The sequence below is a fragment of the Theropithecus gelada genome, chromosome 8 (genome assembly GCF_003255815.1).
Source record: "Theropithecus gelada isolate Dixy chromosome 8, Tgel_1.0, whole genome shotgun sequence".
In the NCBI taxonomy this organism is placed as follows: domain Eukaryota; kingdom Metazoa; phylum Chordata; class Mammalia; order Primates; family Cercopithecidae; genus Theropithecus; species Theropithecus gelada.
In genome coordinates this window covers 51,604,601-51,625,327 of record NC_037676.1, presented here as the reverse complement: position 1 = coordinate 51,625,327, position 20,727 = coordinate 51,604,601, and positions in this window count along the sequence as shown.

The window sequence follows — 20,727 nt, the reverse complement described above, 5'->3', positions numbered from 1 at the left end:
ACTTACTGGATAGGCATGATTAGTAACTGTGTAGAAGTGTGAAGCGTGATTTGGACAGAAAGGGTATGTGTTTTTATTTATTTATTTTTTTTGAGATAGAGTCTCACTCTTCACCGAGGCTGGAGTGCAGTGGCACAATCTCAGCTCACTGCAACCTCCACCCCCTAGGTTCAAGCAATTCTCTTGCCTCAGCCTCCTGAGTAACAGGGTTTACAGGCATGCACTACCACGCCCAGCTAATTTTTGTATTTTTCGTAGAGATGGGGTTTCACCATGTTGGCCAGGCTGGTCTTGAATTCCTGACCTCAGGTGATCTGCCTGCCTCGGCCTCCCAAAGTGGTGGAATTACGGGCATGAGCCACCCCACCTGGCCTGAAAGGGTATGTTCTAAACCTAGCAAGGCCTGTCCAGATTCTTCTTGGCCTGTCTGTGAATTATGCCTCCCTTCAGAGTATGGGACAGAATCCCCTCTGAAATGAGGGTCTTAGGACCCACAGTCAGATGGCAATTGCCTTGGGTAGGTGAAAGGAGGGTAAGAGAAGGTTAGAGAGAGGGGTTCTATTTTCTGAGGCCTAAAGTGCCCCAACATTATAACCAGGGCTAGAGGAGTCAGGAACAGTGAACCAATATACATATATAATACATATAATATATACATGTATAATACATACATAATATATTACACATACATATAATTATAGTATATAATGATACGTTATATGCGTGTGTGCATATATGTGTATATATATTAGCGTGTGTGTGTATGTGCATCACAGGGTTAAAAGTGGGTGTTGCTCAAACTGGAAACAGTAATCCTCACATTACTGCAGTTACCAGGCCTGCCCACTTCACTCCCTTGATTTCCTGTGGGCTCTGTCTCCTCCTCTTTGTCGTGCCATCACTGTCTATCCCAGTGCCACTGCTTCCTGACAGGTACCGTGGCTGTTGCTACCTCTTCCTGTTGAACTTTTTAAAGAATCGCTGGCATTATCTTTCTAATTCCTATAATTCTCCTGCCTTGAAACATTGTTTTCTATCACTTGTAATCTAATAATCTAAATTTCTTAGAATTGAAAGAAAAAATGGTGAACCCATCCCAACTTAATATGGAATGGGCCAGGTCATGAAACTACATCCCAGCCATAAGAACATCTTCTGGTTGACATATGCAAGTTACTATTACCTGAATTGCATTCAGTACCCATGACCAGGCCTTCTTGCTATCTTTTACTTGTTGAACAATCTTAGGCAATTTCTGTGCAAGCCCTCCTTCAAGTGCACTTTCCTCTCTTCAGGCTTCCCCCCCCTACTTCCCACAAGCAAAGTTGCAACAATGCGATGGCCCTGCTGTTCAGAGCACACAGCCCACCTTAATCTCTTATCCATTGTATTCTAGGTTTCTGACCCCATCTCTTACAGTGAAGGGCAGGTAATGGCAAGTCGCTAGGGCTCCAAGGAATGAATGACAGGTGGTTGGTGAACTTAGTCCCTTTAAATTATTATTAACAACAACTTCATTTAGAAATACCTCATTTTAATATTTCATTTTTTTCTGAAAGCTGAAAATCTCTTATAGAAATAAAGATATCTTATAGAAGTTACTTAGTAATTTTTTCCCTGATAGGAAGATACACCTAAGATTGTTCAGCAAAAAAAAAAAAACAAAAAAACCCACATATATAGCAAGAAAGACTGGTCATGGGTGCTGAATGCAATTTAGGTAACAGTATCTTGCATATGTCAACCAAAAACTGTTCCTTGTGGCTGGGATATAGTGTCATGACCTGGCCCATTCCATGTTTAGAGACTGGCAACTTCATAACACCTATTATTTTGAAAGTCCACTTTGAGCATATGTCATCAATATTGTAACCAGCCCATGTATAGGCTCCTCATAAATTCAGACGAGTGACGAACAGTCTACTTAAAGTTTATAACAGTTCTGATTTAAAGGATATTATAAAAACAGATTTTTAGCAAATTAGTAAATGCAAATCAGAATGAACAAAAGCGTTCCCTGTGGCGTTTTGTTACAAGCAGGTTTTCACAGGCATAAGGGAACAAGCAGTGAGCTGCACAAAGTTGTTTGTCAGGAATTCTCATTGGTTTACAGAAATGGCATTGATTAGTGGTTGGCTGTATCTCACTCACTACACGGTGTGAGTTATGATGTTCAGCATATGCCACTGTTGGGTTAATTTTATGACTGCTTGGTGTCAATCAGTGTAGAGCCCTCAAAGCAAGCGGCCTCAAAAGGTTAATACTTAGTTCAAAGGGAAGTGAGATGTGACTGCTGCCACATTTCAATGCCTGTCTGGGCCTAATAATTTAAAGGGGCTCACACTCCTCAGATAAAAAGTTTCTCTCCTTTCTCAACATTCTATGTCAAGGGAGAAGATCATGTAAATAATGTGATGAAAATGTTTTTTATGGTCTTCCTTTCCCAAACCCATAAATGCAATCTAACCATGAGAAAAACATCAGGCAAATAAAAATTGAGGAACATTCTGTAAAATGCCTGCCCAGTCCCCTCAAGACCATTAGGGTCATCAGAAACAAAGAAAGCCTGAAAAATTGTAGCAGCCAAGAGGAGCCTAAGAGACAGGAGGAAATGTAACCTGCTCTCCTGGACGGGATCCTGGTGAAGAAAAGAAAAGCCAGGTTGGAAACTAGGTAAACCAGAATAAAAATAGGCATTAGTTAAGAATAATGCATCAACAATGATTCATTAATTATAACAGATGTACATACATGTAACAGATGTAAGATGTTACTAATGAAGGAAATGACATGGGGTATATGACCACTCTGTACTGTCTGAATTTTTTTCTGTCAATCTAAAACTGTTCTACAATAAACATTTATTTTAAAAGTCTTCTGTTAGGATTATAGGTTAGTAATGAAAGAATTTATATATGTATATATGTGTTTGTTTGTGTGTGTATTTAAAACCTTAACTCAGACCACACACACCACACAGTGTGTATGTATTTAAAACCTTACCTCAGACCCATTATTTTAATTTTTATAATACTAAACAATCACAATAAACTCCCCCACTTCAAATTATGAAAAAGTTGCAATAAATATTTATCTAGGCATTGGAAGGAGGATTTTCTAACCCTAGAAGTAAAAATTACAAAAGAAGAAATCAATTCCTATTAGTTTACAAAAATCAAAAAGTCAATTATCAATTTAAAAAGTCTATTTTACTAGAATTAGAGAAATCCAAATTAAAATAATGAGTTATTATTTTATAGACATCAATTATTAAAAGAGGAAGGAAAAGTAGAAGAAGAAGAAGTAAAGTAGTAGAAAAAGTACTAGAAAAAAAAGTAGTAGAAAAAAAAGTAGTAGAAAAAGTAGTAGAAGAAGAAGGAAAAGTAAAAACAGTTAGCAAAGACATGGAATCAACCTAAATGCCCATCAATCGTAGATGGAATAGAGAAAATACAGCACATATACACCATGGAATACTGTGCAGCCATAAAAAAGAATGAGATCATGTCCTTTGCAGGAGCATGGATGAAGCTGGAGGTCATTATCCTTAGCAAAGTAACACAGGAACAGTAAACCAAATACCGTGTGTTCTCATTTAAAAGTGGGAGCTAAATGGTGAGAACATATGGATGCATACATAGAGGGGAATAACAGACACTGAGGCCTTTAAGAGGGTAAAGGATGGAGGAGGGAGAGGATCTGGAAAAAACAATTAATGGGTACTAGGCTTAATACTTGGGTGATGAAATAATCTGCACAACAAACCCCCATGACATAATTTACCTATGTAACAAACTTGCATGTGTACCCCAGAACTTAAAATAGAAGTTAACAAAAGAAAAGTAAAAATTATTACCGATTTTTCATGTGGTTATTTGTTCAATGTGTTTCCCATTAAAATGTAACATCTGTAAAATGTCATAGCTATTTTATTTCTTGCTATATTCAGAAACTTTTGCACATAATAAGGCAACTAATAATAATTAGTACAAATCAAATGAACAATAAAATGGTACATAATGTTTGTACCAAATTAATATATACAAGGTAATCCCCTCCACGCTTCACAGAAAGCATTAGTTCGACGACCCTTTACAAGCAACAGCCCCTGTTTTTTCTGTTAAAGGACAGGTGAGCTTATGATAGGCACAGCACAGGGTGGAGAACACCAAATTTTAAAAAATAAAGTCTTCAAAGAACAATGAAGATAATGGATTGGTTGAAATGGCCAAGTGTTTCTTGGTGGAGTCATTTGAGGTAAATAACTTGTGTAAAGATAATAACTGGCCTAAACTTCAATTTCAGTAATTTTGAGCAAATCATGAAAACAATAGGAAATCATAGAAAAACGTTGACAAGGTTCTTTTATCCCAGCCACCCAATTTAACAAATGAAAATACTTGTTTTTACCCTGTGAAAATGTATAGTTTAAGTGCTGTAGTAAGTAAAAAGATGTGCGAGACGCAGTTCTTAAATTAGATTGCTAAGACAACTTTCAGCTGCAAAAGTCTACAATGAAAATATTCTTAATGGAAAATTCTTCTGCTCTGAAATGTTGGATGGATTTGATGTGAGGAGAGTGAGAGTGGAAATGACAACTATAAATGTACACAAATTAGGTGATAAATAACAGTGGGCAGTAAAACTGAAGGTACATGATAAAAATAAAGGATGTTTTCAGAGAACACATTTCAACTTTCCGCACAGTTAATTTATCTTTTATAGTTTATGGGTTGAATTTTAGTCTTTTCTTACGTGTATATCTTTTATTTCTCCCACTAGATTACGAGACTACGTGAAGGACGGACATCATATTTTAAACAACACATCCCTTACAATGCCTATCTAAGTAATTTGTAAATAGGAGATGTTGAAAAGCATTGTTTGGTTTATTTATAAAAATATTTCAGTGTTTTTAACTGAGATAAATGTAGACTGTGACAAACATAGTGATTGTTATGACAAAAAAGTATGTAGGGAATTATTTATTTGGTTAGTTTTGAGAGAGATTTTATTTTTAAAAAGGAAAAATATAAAGAGAGGAAAAAAGATGACTAAACTTTTACATTTAATACATAATTTTGATACCTTAAAATCTGATTATATAACATAAAAGAACTTTTTTTTTATTATTGGTAATTTTGTTTAATGAGTTGTTTTGAAATAAAGACCAAATTTCTTTCATAAAAATCTCTTAAAACCTGTGAGAGTTCAAATGTTAAATAACAATAATCATTTAATAACCTTCAAATACATACAAAAAACAGTATTAACAGTTAAGGCGGTTTTTCATTAGGCCGGCTCAGGAGGACAAATGAACAAAATTTTAATAGAACTCTTCTGTGGCTTCAGAGCTTCAGACACACTTCTTTCCTGGAGATTGAGTTGTCCCTTAGGGCTTACAGCAGCAGTGCTAGTGCCTGTACTGGCATTATCTTTATCACACACACTGCAAATTTGTAGATAGAAGAAGTTGCAACACAAATGGCTTTAAGGAGAATAACTGAAAAGGACAGAGTCCAAGATTTATTTACAGTAAGGCCCAAAGGAGATGAGTGCTAAAAGACGTAGACCCTTGATCTTTGTTGATCAAATGACTGTGTACCTTATCATCCACACCATTTCATTCATAAGTGAAACTTCCAATGAATCATACACAGACACATACACAAACAGGGTGCTTAGAAACAGCTATTTCACCTTTGAATAAATGTCATTGTTGAGAGCAACAATTTATGATATATATATCATACATCTTTTTTACACTCTGAGAAATCAAGGTCAGTCGCATTTACGATGTGATTTGAATGATCCTTGGAAGGTTACAGGCTGCCGAAATTACATGAGAACATTTGTTACAAATAAAAAAATATACTGGGAATGTGCGACCTTTTTTTTTTTTTTTTTTTTTTTTTTTTTTTTTTTTTTTTTTTTTTTGAGACGGAGTCTCGCTCTGTCGCCCAAGCTGGAGTGCGGTGGCGCGATCGCGGTTCACTGCAAGCTCCGCCTCCCGGGTTCACGCCATTCTCCTGCCTCAGCCTCCAAGTTGATGGGATTATAGGCGCCGCCACATCGCCCGGCTAATTTTTTGTATTTTTAGTAGAGACGGGGTTTGACCATGTTAGCCAGGATGGTCTCGCTCTCCCGACCTCATGATCCGCCCGCCTCTGCCTCCCAAAGTGCTGGGATTACAGGCGTGAGCCACCGCGCCCGACCCAACATTTTGTTTTTTATTCCTCTATATTATGCTTTCATACAAATAAGTTATCTCTAGAACTTTCACTATTCTTTGATGTCTGTGTTTTCCTGGACAGCCGCCCTCACACTTTCTTTTCTATTTATTCATAGTAATTTTCAAACTCTAGAGTGTCCTTTTTATTATTTTCAGAAGCACCAAAACACATTTTCTTTAGTCCAATCCTAAAAAAATCCTCCTTTTTTATATCTTATTTTTTGTTTCCAATCTACACAATTCCTAAAAGATAGAAATTTCTAATTTTCTCTAATTTAGACGTGACAGTCTATAAAATACACCCTCTTTCTTATTCAGTTAATAATACTTTCATTATTATATCTAGTTCACCTTTTATTCTGATAACAAAAGAGGCAGCAGATGAGAAAACTAATAGAAAATAAACCTGTTGGAACAATTTTCCCCATCTTTAAATAGAGCTACATTTCTCTTCAAACATCTTGTCTTTAGAAGGAATAACATTGACTCTAGAATGGATGTACAAAAACAAAAACAAATAAATTTGACTTTTTCGGAGTGGCTGCCACTCTAGCAGATAAAATAAACATTTAGCTGCCAGAGTTTCAGCTGATTTCCAAATCTGACCAAGGGAATCAGGGCAAACTCCTTGTCTTACATGGAAGTTATAGGATCTCACAGGTATTCAGAGCATACATAATTGTGGATTTCAAATCTCCTCCAAAAGTGTGTAATGATCAGTTATATTTATATTTATCTCTCCAAACAGGATAAGAAAATTACCCTCAACAGGATTTAAATATTCAATGGTAGACTGGTTAATCTAACCCTCCGCTCCTACATACACACCTTCTGTTGAAATTAAAGAGATTGCTTCATTAGTGTGAAGATCAAAGTTTAATTATTTGCACCATAACAGTTCTCAAACTGTCATTAAATCCTCGTCTATTATTCTAGATAACTATAGTTATTTCTTCCTGGTTAAAAGCAAGCCTCCAGAATCAGACAGAACAGTGTCCAAATATTTACTCTGCAACACAAAAACTCAAGACTGGTGAGTTCCCAGAAGTAGCTTAACTTCTCTGTTCTTCAGTGTCCTTACGTTTAACATTGAATAATGATAAGTACATTAATAATTTTATGTAGTATTAAAAAATACAACATGCTCCAAGAAAGTTATATGGCTCTTATGATCCAATAGAAATTAATACAGCTTTTATTATCATGGAGTCATTACAGAAATGCATCTTTCTTACACTCACTTTATATATATATATAAAATATATATATAATATATATAAAAATATATATAATATATATAAAATATATACATAATATATATATCTTTTTTACACTCTCAGAAATCAAGATCAGTTGCATTTGTGATGTGATTTGAATAATCCTTGGAAGGTACAAGCTGCAAAAATTACATCAGAATATTTGTTTACAAATAAAAATATACTGGGAATGTGTGACATTTTGTTTTTTATTCTTCTGTATTACGCTTTATACAAATGTTATCTCTAGAACTTGACTATGAATTCATTTTATCATGTCTTTTTTTATTATGTCCTGAGAAACATGGTAGTGTGCTAAAAGTTGGGTTTGGCAAATTGTGATAAGAGGATCCTCATAAAGGAATGTGAAGGAAAAATAGAATCTCAGGACCCCAAACTCACTATCCCAAAGGGAAAGTTAAACCTGGGAACTGAGTCACACATTCTGTTCCCAAACATATAGCTGTAATTTCACATGCTTATTTTATCTAATGTAAACTGTAGATTTACTGAGTGCTAATGAGAGCCTCAAACAAGTAACCATTTGCCTCAGTGCCTACCCTCCCTCTTTTTTGTTGTTTTTGTTGTTTTTTTTTGTTTTTTTTCCCCTCCTGCTTGCTCTTTCTCCTTTAAATATTGAAGTCCCCAGAAACCCTCTCTGGGGAAAGACACAGGCCATAGATACCTCTGGACTCAAATTTCTTTTTCCTAATTGTGTCCTCAACCTTAATAAAATAAATCTCAAATTCATTGATATCTGCCTCAGTCACTTTCAGTTACAGGAAATTTAAGGGAGATGAAAGAATGCAGAAATCAACTCAACAGAGACTCTCAGATTCTTCCACTGGAGTCCTCCTAAAGGAGTCCTGATATCCAAGAGGACTCCCCTGGGGTATGTGGGAACATGGCCAGGTGCATATCTCCACAAGTGCCAATGTCTGTAAAGGACTCCTCTGTTGTGTCCTCTAAAAGATACAAACTTTACATTTGATTTTTTGATTCATGATTTTTATTCATGATATATTTTTTGATTGATGATTTTGATTCATGATTATATTAATAAAATAACTTTATTACATGGTAATTAATATTCTTCAATATGTTTTCAAATGTCAGAAACCACTATTCATGTTGTAGAAGCTACTCAAAATATACACCTGGGGTAAACAGTGATCCTGTGCAAGACTGCCTTTTTCCGGTTTGAGCTTGCAAAGTGACAGCAACGTTGCCACCATGTAAATGCACCCATTCTGTTACAATGATAAATTCCAAGATGTTCAGCCTGCAAATTCAAGGAAAAGATGATTTTGATGAGGGCAAATTATTTCAGTCCATCAAGTCCTATGACCCTATCCTAAACAGTACGGAATGTGATGTTGTTGTTTGTAATCACACTACAGTTTCCTCCTGCCTGTTGCACAGACAAAATCAATTCACTGAGACCACAGCATTTCAGTAGACAAAGAGTTTAATTGGTGTGAGGCCAGCCATATTGGAGAACTAGAGTTATCACTCAAATCATTCCCCCCAGAGGCTCAGAAGTTAGGGTTCTTGTAAACAGTTTTGGGGGGAAGGGTGGGCAGGGACTGAATGCTCCTGATTGGTTGGGGGGTGAAATCATAGGGGTGTGGAAAATGGTCCTCATTCACTGAATCCACCTCTGGTTGGAGTCACAGTACCAACTGAGTCATGAGTCATAAATCTGGGTGGTCATAAATCTCAGTCTGAAAAATATTTCTAAAACCAGCCTTAGGTTCTACAATAGTGGTGTTATCTATAGGCACAATTGGAGAAGTCACAAATCTTGTGGCCTCTTGCCATATGACTCTTGAATGGTAAGGGCTTATAGAAACCATGCCTACATTTTAGCAGAGTTCAGGTCCTTCCCACAATCCTAATCTTGTGGTCCCTCATGAGACAGTTTTTGGTCCCTAAGCAAGGAGGTGGTTGGTTTCAGGGAGGAGCTGTTATCTTTCATTTTGAGTTAAACTTAAACTAAATTCCTTCCAAAGTTAGGCTTGGCTTATACCAGAAATGATCAAGGACAGCTTGGAGTTCAGAAGCGAGATGGAGTCAATTGTGCCCAGTTTTTCTTACTGTCATAATTTTGCAAAGATAGTTTCAGCGTTTCTGCTGTAACCTCTGTGAAATTCAGCTATGAAGAGACTTGGCACCAAGAAGAGGTGAGGCTCACACATTATAGAGGAGAGCTGCACATTTTTTTGATGATCATCTCAGCTTGATTGTGGTTGTACTGTTGGCCAGTCTGTGTAGGGAAACTTATGTATAAAATATTATACTTACGAAATCTTCTTTATTTGGACAAAAAAGAACAAATATATAGTTTTCATGACTTTGTTATATATTTAAAATTGTTTTAAAATATGCAATGAATGAGAGTTCATTTTGTATACATAAACAGATAGAACCCAAGTAATTATTTGATTTAATAAATATATTATTTGATAAAGGTAGGTGAGCTAATAGTAAATACAGTCCTGCTCTTCTGTTTGTCACTTAGGGGTAAATGAGATCATTGAATTTTTCTATACCTTTCCAATATAACTTTTTTATGGAAGAGAAACAATCACAAACTGGTCAGAAACAGAAGACAAAAGCACACCTCTTTCTGTTGTTTATGATGCTTCATGATCAATTTACCTGAACAATGTAAGTGGATTAAAAACACCAAAGGGACTTAAGAGGATAAAGATGAACAGAAGCCCTCATTTCCTAGGATAAAACTGCATTCACTTTGTCACAAATAAGACCTCTTTTAACTATTTCATGGTTAGAGTAACTGTGACCTTTTAATGAGTTTGTGAAAAGAAAAGAAAATTTTAGGACTTTTCAAATGTATTATGCCAAGGGGAAAAGTTAAGCCCTGGAAATTTAAGTCCTGGGAAAAGTTAAGCCCAGAAGTTATGTGACACAGCTGTTTTTTTTTTTCTCTGCTGCATGACTTTAGATTTTTGACCTATGTGTTGAGATGTTATACATTAACCGTGCACCTTATTCTTTACTCAAACCTAGACCAAGTGACACTGGAGATAGAGACCCTTGTGACTGTTACCTCTTCACAATGTTATACCCCTTGGAGTATAATCCATAGTAACTAATCAAATCTTTTATCTATAGTTTACCACAGTTTGAAAAATGTAATTCTGCTCAGCATACTGTTTTTGCCTATATACACCATCCTAACATTTCCCCACACCGGGGAGCCCTAATCACTACTCTTAGGTGTCTGTGTTTTCCTGGACAGCTGCCCTCACGCTTTTCTTTCCTACCTATTCATAGCAATTTTCAAACTCTAAAGTGTTCTTTTTTGTTTATTATTTCCAGAAGTTCCAAAACACATTTTGTTTAGTCCAATACTGAAAAAAAAAAATCCTCCTTTTTATATCTTATTTTTTTTCCAATCTATACAATTCCTAAAAGATGGAAATTTCTAATTTTCTCTAATTTATACATGACAATCTATAAAATACACCTCTTTCTTTTTTATTCACTTAATAATACTTTCATTATTATATCCAGTTCACCTTTATTCTAATAACAAAAGAATATGTTCATTGACTGATAATATATTCTCACATATTATATTTGTATTTAAAATTATTTTTATATGTAATTTTTAAAATTTCCATCTTTTATTACTATTGTCTTTTATTATTCTTGAAACATATCTGATAGTAGGTTTTAAATGACAGAAAACAGTCTTAACAAAAAACTAATAATATTTAAGAATCTCAATATCAATCCTGATTGCCTATCCTAAATTAATATGTCAATTGAAATATCTTTCTCACACACTGGTGATAATTTAGACATTAGCTTAAGGAAGAGAAGGTAGGGTGGAGGTAGGTCTAATTGTATTGTTTTAGTGTTTTTTTAATATTGGGTACTCCAAAATTAAATATTTTTTTAATTGTAGAATTAGAAACAACAAGAGATACATCACACAGAGGCTAAAATGTATGTTCTGTAATTCAATAACCTGTTTGTTAAATTAAAGCTCTATTGTAACTTACCTGTGTGTATTAAACAGCACAGAAACAAGCCAGAACAGTTCAATGCTGGCTGCTACAACAACCACTACCACTAGTCCTACCAGTATTCTTACTATTACTACTGCCATTGCCACTAACTACTTAGTAAATTACACAATTGTTAACTTTTGAAAATAGATTACTGCCGGCCAGGCACAGTGGCTCACTCCTGTAATCCCAGCACTTTGGGAGGACGAGGAGAGTGGATCACCTGACGTCAGGAATTCGAGACCAGCCTGACCAATGTGGAGAACCCCATCTCTACTAAAAATGCAAAATTAGTTGGGTGTGGTAGTGTATGCCTGTAACTCCAGCTACTCAGGAGGCTGAGGCAGGTGAATTGCTTGAACCCAGGAGGCGGAGGTTGTGATGAGCCGAGATGCTGCCATTGCACTACAGCCTGGGCAAAAAGAGTGAAACTCTAACTCAAAAAAAATAAAGAAATAAAAATAAAGAAATAAAGAAAAAAGAAAATAGATTACCTCTTAAAGAAAAGCAAATATTTTCTTGAGCATAAATAGAAATTTTAACAGTCATATTTCAGAAATGAATTTGAATAATAAAAAGTTTATGTTAGAGATGTTTGCAATATTCAAAAGTTAAAGTTATTTTTACTGTTTATTGTGTATTAAGGTTTCTCTTTAGAGTTTATATTTTGTGTAGAGTTTATATTTTATTTCCTGAAATACATCATTATTGATACTATATTATTTAAGTTTAAATTCCTCAAAATATTTTAAATTACTTTAAAAAGCTGATATACATTATGCAATTCTCCATTTCCAAATTTTGTTTCCATTATAAACTGAATTTACTTTGCATATGTTGAGGGAAGTTTATGTAAGAATAAAGCTTGTTTCTGCTGGTAACCAGAATAACATGAATGGCTTTGACTTGGATGCCTTTGTGAAAAATGGTGCACAAGAACTTTGTCAATAAGAAGGAAGAGGGTTGTATATGTTGTGAAGTCTTTAGGGCTTCTGAAAACTTTCCACCATTTTATAAAGTTGTCCTTCTCTCTTTCTATGTCTGTACTTACATGAACTTATAAATATGGTCACACTGTCATGTGCACTTCTTCTACGTTCTGGCGTTCTGTCAGTTTACAGCATTTATTTTGCTTAGGTGAGATGTAACTACCAAGACAGGGAGAGTTCTGGGCTTACACAGAGCATCTCTGGGCATGGTGTTTGAAATATTTCCAACACTCCTTGCCAAGATGTTCATTGTGGTCACCTAGATCCAAACATTAGGATATCTACTTGGAAATAGGGTCTTTGCCTCCATTTCTCAAATTCTAATCTGTCCTGACTCTGCTTCATAGATTCTGTATCTCCTGCTTGTAAACTAGTAATGGTTAGTTCATAATTCATTTTTTATAATTCCAACCTTCACATAAGGTAATTTATGTATTCTATTTCATGATGCTATATGTCATACTGAATATTCATAATTAAGTTCAAGTTTGTCAGAAAGATACCAAAATTATATAACTACACGTTTTGGAGTACTTAGTCAGATTTAATCTTATCTAGAATGATATACAGTTAATTTTTTTCCTCTGGGGGGAGACTCAATATTTTTGATACACTAGACTTAAAAAAGACATTTATGAAACAAATAGTCAAAAAAGACTTATATGCAGAATATGTAATGGACTTTGACAAATTAATAAAGAAAACATGAAATTCAATTAAAATGACAAAAGCTTAAATAGGCACTCCAAAAACAGCACATCGAGGTGTCCATTTAATGTACTAAAAAGTGCATAATGTTATTACACATTAGAGAGATGCAAATTAAAGCCATAATGATTTACCATTGTTAACCCATAAGAAGGGCTAAAAGTAGAGTAAAAACATTTTGCTTTTGGGACAGTAACTTAGGAAAAAAACAACACTTACCATTCAGTGAATACACTCAACAAAAATGTATTCAGTATGTATACTAAAAATATGTAAAAATATAATCATTGCTGCATTATCTATAAAAGGCAATGTAATAAACCATTCAAGTACTGACTAAGAGCAGAATTTCTACCTACACGTGATGCTTCACCTATGGGGCTACTCTACCCCTACCAAAAAAAAAAAAAAAAAAAGCACTACCCTTTTATGCATCTATATGGAAGGTACTCACAGACTTGTTACTGAGTGAAGGAAGGCAGACATAAAACAATACACATTGCATGATTCTACTCATATAATTTTCAAAACAAGCAAGTTAATTTCTACTGCTAGAAGTCAGGGAGATGTTCATCTTTGAGATGGGAGGGGTTAATGATTAACAGGGGCATGAGTTGAGATTCTGGGCAACTGGTAACGTTCTGCCTAGTTCCACACGTATATTCACTTTGCGTTAATGCATCCATAGGACATTTAGGTTTTGTACACTTTTCTGTGTCATTTATAATGTAATTTAAAAATATTTAATAGAGCAAAACATAACACTTATTTTTGCCACATGGCTGTTCATTTTCTTGAATCTTAATTTAAATACACCCAACCATTCTTATATTGGATGTTTGCGAAGATAGTTTCTCTTTCCTAATACATCTCAACTTTTACAGACTCAGAACATATCTCAAACAAAATTATAATGAAGACAAAAATGCAATTGAAGTAATACTACAGTAATTTCCAGACATCAAAGAGGGAAGAAACAAACATCATATACAAAATGATGCTTATTAGTTTCCCTCTGGCCTTGTTATCTTACTGTTTCATTGGGACAGTTTCATTTTCCTCACTTGCTGTACATGCCAGAGACATTTTCTCCCAAAATATGAACTTATTTCTAAGTGTCTTATAAAACCTAGGAGGGAGTATAGTTCAATTTGAGGGGGAAATCTCATTAACCTCTCTGCCTAATTACCACTTATTAATAAAATAATTAACTTCAATTGACAGAGAAAGCCATGAAGAGGACTGGCATTTAAGGTAGAGCATGTGTGTATTCACTTACACTCACTCGGGACTTTTCAAGTGTACATCCAGCCACTTATCTTATAATGAGGCTATCTTAGTACATTCCTGCTGCTATAATAAATTACCTGAGACCGGGCAATTTATGAACAATAGAAATTTATTTCTCACAGTCTGAAGGCTGGAAGTACAAAATCAACGGGCTGGCAGGTTTGGTGTCTGGTGAAGGAGGCCCCTTCCTTGTGAATAGCGCTGCCTGGGTGTCCTCATGTGGTAGAAGGAATGAAAAGAGCAAAAGGGTATGGCCACTCTGTCCTTGAATGGCAGAGAGCAAACCCACTCCCTGCAGTCCTTTACTCCCCATAGTCCTTTACTATGAGTCCTCAACCCATCCATGAGGACTCTGCTCTCATGATTGAATCACTTCCTAAAAGCCCTCTCTCTCAATGATATCACATTGGCCGTTAAGTTTCAACATATAAATTTGGGGGTGAACATTCAGACCACCTCAAAGCCAATAACATGAATGATAATTTTGTTTAACATACTTATAGAATTTGATATTTTTAGGCTAAATAAACTTCACAGGATGTTGGCAAAAAATGAATGACTTAATACGTAAGCTTTTAAGGAGCAGATGCTGTGCTTTTTGTATACAGTACAGAAGGGATACTCAATAGATATTTAACGATAACAAGGCCTTTATCTCCTTCTTCAACAAACCTCATTTATTGATTTTGTATTCTTATGGTCTTTTGTTCTTTTTATAACAACATTCATATTGGAGGTGCTTTATAAAAGGTGATTGTTTAAGATAAATCAGCTGGAGAACTAGTGTTACAGCATCCAAAAATAGGACAATACTTGAGAATTTCATAGATGATCCACTTTTTTGTTCTACTCTAATTCTAGTGAATCTTACATATAATACCTTTACAATATTTTTCAACGTGGAGCTTGGGGAAAATAAAGTAGAAAGTTCATAAATCTTCATTCATTTTCCAATGTAGGTCTTAGATGAATGGTCCAAGGGTAGGTGGTGGCTTTCTTTTTTACTTGAATAATAAAAGACTTGGCTCTAGCTATACAAATCTGTTGCTGAAAGCCAATTCTTGACAGCTTCCTCTTCCTTCTCTGATACTTTTTGTGCTATGGTTGATTGCAGGCAACATTACAACTATGTTTAATCAGGACTTGGCTTGGAGGGCTGGCCCTGGGCCTGCAGGATGAATGGGTGGCTAATATGGTCAGGACAATGCACACTTAGAAGTTGCTGGGCTCCTCTGGCCTCAGAATGGGACCTAACCAGTTTCTCCAGGACAGTTGTAGGAGTCAGAGCACAAAAATACTCTTAAAAAAGCAAACATAATTTATCTGAAAAGCCTCTACAGGATCATCACAGATAGCAGACACTGACAGTCTCTTGCCATTGTAAATAGGCAATGAAGACCTTAGAAAATCAGTTGCTAAGAACAGCCCCCTACCCCACGACAGGCCCTGGTGTGTGATATTACCCCCGAGATGCCTGGAATATTAAACATATTAAATTTTACATCGTATCTTTTATTCAAATTGAGTAAAACTTTACAATATATTATCCCTAGAGCATTTTTCTTCAGCAATCAAGACAATAAAGGTCTGAGAATATCACTATTTATTGAACAATATGCTAATTGCTGCATGAATGGGTTTGCCTGTTTTGAATATCAGAAGAAAAATATGAGTTCGTAGTGTCATACTGAAGGATATCACCAAGCCTTATTGTCAGGTTGCCTCACACATCTGGTTCTCACAATTTTAGAAAAATACCTTTTCCCTTGTTGGAGACATCAACTACACATCTGAATGTAAGCTGTCATACAACCTGGATCATATATGCATCATGCACTCTCTGGAAATGAAAAATCTTTAAACTTGTAAAACATGATCTCTTCGTTATATCCTACCCCATTCACTACCACCCAAAGATTGCATATAATATGAATAGTATGGTTATTATGGTAAAGTGTGAGGCCATGTTTGATACAAGACAATTCTATTGGAAATTAATAAGTTTCAGTATATGCTTTCTACAAATAATTGGATTGTATTCACTGTCTACACTTTTGTATAGTTTACTTTTCAGAGACATGTCTACCAATTAACAGCAGCTGAGATAAATCAAGCTCCACTAGTCTTATTTAAATACATTTAAACGTTCCAAAGTTTTCCCTTATAAAACTAGATGAAGGTGTATATTGCAAGTGAAATGCTCTCCAGCAAATATCATTCTGTGGTGGCAAAAAGATATGTTTGTACCACTGATAAGTTATAATAAAACAATTTCTGCAAAATAGAAAATATTGTCATATTTCCTTCTTATAAAACTTTTTCAGAATCACCTTATTTCCTTAAATTAAATTTTATATTTTAAATTTAAAAAAGGCTGATATTCTTGAGACAGTAATATATTTGTTGTTTTGGATTTTTTTATTTTTTCTTTAATAAATCCTGATCCTCTTTGTGTTCAATCTACTGTAATCTTACAACGTTTTCCAAAGCTATATTTCAAAGTAAGGTGTATATAGTGAGCCCTATAACTGCATATGTACTCAACTGCTCCCAAAATTAGTCAGTAATTTCCAATAGGATCATTGTTAAAATATTCCATGATGTATTCAGAATTAGAAAACAATGCCTCTTCAAGAGCTATTTACTGAGTTGGCAATAATAGGTGTTTCTCCTATTCTCACAGACTTTTCAGTGCTACTCTCAGTCATGCTTAAATATACATAAAGCTTGCATTTCTACTCTTCGTAACATTTTAAAAAATATTTACTTTAAAATTAAAGCTCATATTACTTGTATGATTTGTATTACTCTGGAAAATGATGTTGAAGAGGTAATAAATTATTTTTAATAAAATTTAAAATATTAGTTTATTCTGGATGAAGAATAAGCTGAGTTACAGAGCTTGGAAAACTTGAGAAAAAAATTGACATGAAATATCTATGGGCTAAATTCTGTTTAACTTAGTTATAGATGTCCTTTCAAAGAAGAGAACTAGAAAGAAATAAATGGCTGAACATCTATAAAAACAACTGTTTCAAGACAAAACAAAAAGCCAGAAAATGGAGAAAGGCATATAAAAGACATAGAGTATAGGGGAACAGAATCATAAGCATGATGTATACATACACATATATGCATTATAAATATACACATATTATGTGTGTGTGTCTGTGTATGCATTTGGAGTTCTAGAAAAATAGGGAGAAATAATAAGGCAGAAATATATATTAAGGAAATAAAGGAGGAGAACCTTTCAAAATGAATGAAAACTATCAAACAACAAATTTAGGAAGGCATCTGAACCACAGTAGACTGTATTCAAAGAGAATCACACCTAGGCACCTCATAGATAAATTGCTAAGAAAAAAAAAGAAATTAGAGGAGTTGTCAAGAAAGGCAGGAGGAAATAAAAGTTATGTTCAAAAGGAAAAATTAGGCTAATTGTTGGATTTTCAAAAATAATAATGTAAGCCAGAAGAGAATAAAAGCATATTTCAAAGTACTAAAGGAAGAGTAGGACAAACTAGAATTTAGAACAGGGAAATATTATGTAACAATGAAGATTAAATAATCACAATGTCAGACAAATTAAAACTTGCAGAATTAGTTACCAGTAATAAAAAAACTAATAAAATACACTCAATCTGGGAGAACTTTAAAAAAATACAAAATAAGTTGTTGGTAATACCATGTTTATAGACTAGAAATTTCAATACCTAATTTTTTTCAAACTGTGTTTGCAGAGTTAATGCAATCCTCACCAAAATTCTAACAGTTCCCCACAAAAGTTTTTTGGAATTTGACAATACAATTTCAAATTTATAAATGTATAAAAATGTTATAATAAAAGCAAAGATGTGTATTAGTTTCCTATTGCCACTGTAACAAATTAACACATATAACAGAATAAAATGATATGATTTTATTCACTTACCCTTCTGGAAGTAAGAAGCCGTAAAATCGTGGTGTTACCATAGTTGTCTTCTGTCCAGAGGCACAAAGGGAGAATGCATTCTTTGTCTTTTCCACAATCTAGAGGTTGCCCACACTCCTTGGCTCATGGCCCCACATCACTCCAATGTCTTCTTCCACTGTCACGTGTTCTTTTCTGACCTGACTCTCTTGCCTCTCTCTTGTAAGGATCGCCATGATTACATTGTGCCAACCCAGATAATTCTTTCTCAGAAACTTAATTCAGTCACACCCAGAAAGTCTCATTTTGTTATATAAAATAACATAGTTACAAATTATGGAAGTGAGGACTTGGACATGTTTGGTGGAGACCCTTATTCTCTTCATCTCAATGCCATTAAGTGTAAAGACAAGTTTAGAGGATTGCTTTCTAGTTTTCTACATATCAAGACTTTATTAGAAAACTGTGGAATTCTATATGATACAGTATTGGTGGGAAGATTTAAAAATATAGAACAATGAGACAGAGAGTCCAAAAACAGAAATACACATAGGTGAACACTTAACCTTCCAACAGCGGAAGCGGTACAGAGAAGTGTGGCAAGGGTTGGCCTTCATAAAAGTGTGGTATCAATAGTATACCTTTCTGAAAAGAAATGAAATCACCCCCACCCACAGCATACAAAGAATTAAATTACGGTGGATTGAAGATCTAATTTTGAAATGAAAAAATGATAAAGTTACCAGAAGATAATACAGTGAAAGAATTTCATGATCTTAAGTTAGAATTGCTTTATTTTAAATTAGACATAAACAGTACTAAAAGTAAAGGAACATATGAATGAATTAATAGTAAGAACTTTAAAATTTCTCAAACTCTTTACTAATCATGAAAATATCAATTAAACCTGCAATTGGGTATAATGCTATATTCCTTAAAATGAATAAATCAATTAACAAGACTAGGAAAGGCTGTTCATTAATTTGAAATATTTATGTACTACCAGTAGAAATATAAATCAGTACAACCAGGACAGACACAGTGGTTCACGCCTTTAATCCCAGCACTTTGGGAGGCCGAGGACAGTGGATCACTTGAGGCCAGGAGTTTGAGACCAGCCTGGCCAACATGGCAAAAACTCATCTCTACAAAAAAAAAAAAAAAAAAAAATTAACTGGGTGTGGTGGTGCATGCCTGTAATCCCAGTTACTTGGGAGGTTGAGGCATGGGAATTGCTTGAGCTAGGAGACTACAGTGAGCCGAGATCGTGCCACTGCACTCCAGCTTGGGCAACAGAGCAAGAATCTGTCAAAAAAAGAAGGAAAGAAAGAAGGAAGGAAGGAAGGAAGGGAGGAAGGAAGGAAGAAGAGAAAGAAAGGAAGGGAAGGAAGGAAGGAAGGAAGGAAGGAAGGAAGGAAGGAAGGAAGGAAGGAAGGAAGGAAGGAAGGAAGGAACAACCTAGCCTAAGGTAGAATTTACACATAGCAACTGATCCAATAACCTCTCTTCTAGTTATACCCAAGAAAAAAGCACATATAAATTCACCAACCAACATAGCTTACAATATTGCTATTGACATTTTTTGTAAAATCTGAACCTTAAAATAATCCAAATGTTTATCAACTGTATGCAGTTTCAGTAAATTGTGGTAAAATTATACAACTGAATGCTATACAGCAATGTAAATGAACCTCAGCTATACATACAATGGGTATGAATTTCAAGAAACACAATATTGAATAAAATAAGACAGAAACAAAAGACTGTATGGTATACATTCCCATTTCTATGAAGCCTAAAACTAGTAGACTAGAGTGTTATAAATTATACTGGTAGGTAATCTCTAAGGGAGGAGAAAAGGTACTGTGACAGGGACCATAATTGACTGAATGCTACCCAATTTCTTAGACTAGATGCTGGTTTCATGGGGTGATGATTCATTAAGACGAACAGTTACATTTTTTGTTCTTTTGTTTATTTGTTTTATTACTATTATTATTAGTTTTTGGATGGAGTCTCCTTCTGTGGCCCAGGCTGGAGTGCAGTGTCCAATGTCGGCTAACTGCACCCTCCACCTCCTGGAATCAAGTGATTCTCCTGCCTCAGTCTCATGAGTAGCTGGGACTACATGCATGCATCACCACGCCCAGCTAACTTTTTGTGGGTTTTTTTTTGTTTTTTGTTTTTTGTTTTCTTTTGGTAGATAGGGGGTTCCCCCGTATTAGCCAGGATGGTCTCAATCTCCTGACCTTGTGATCCATCCGCCTCAGCCTTCTAAAGTGCTGGGATTACAGGCGTG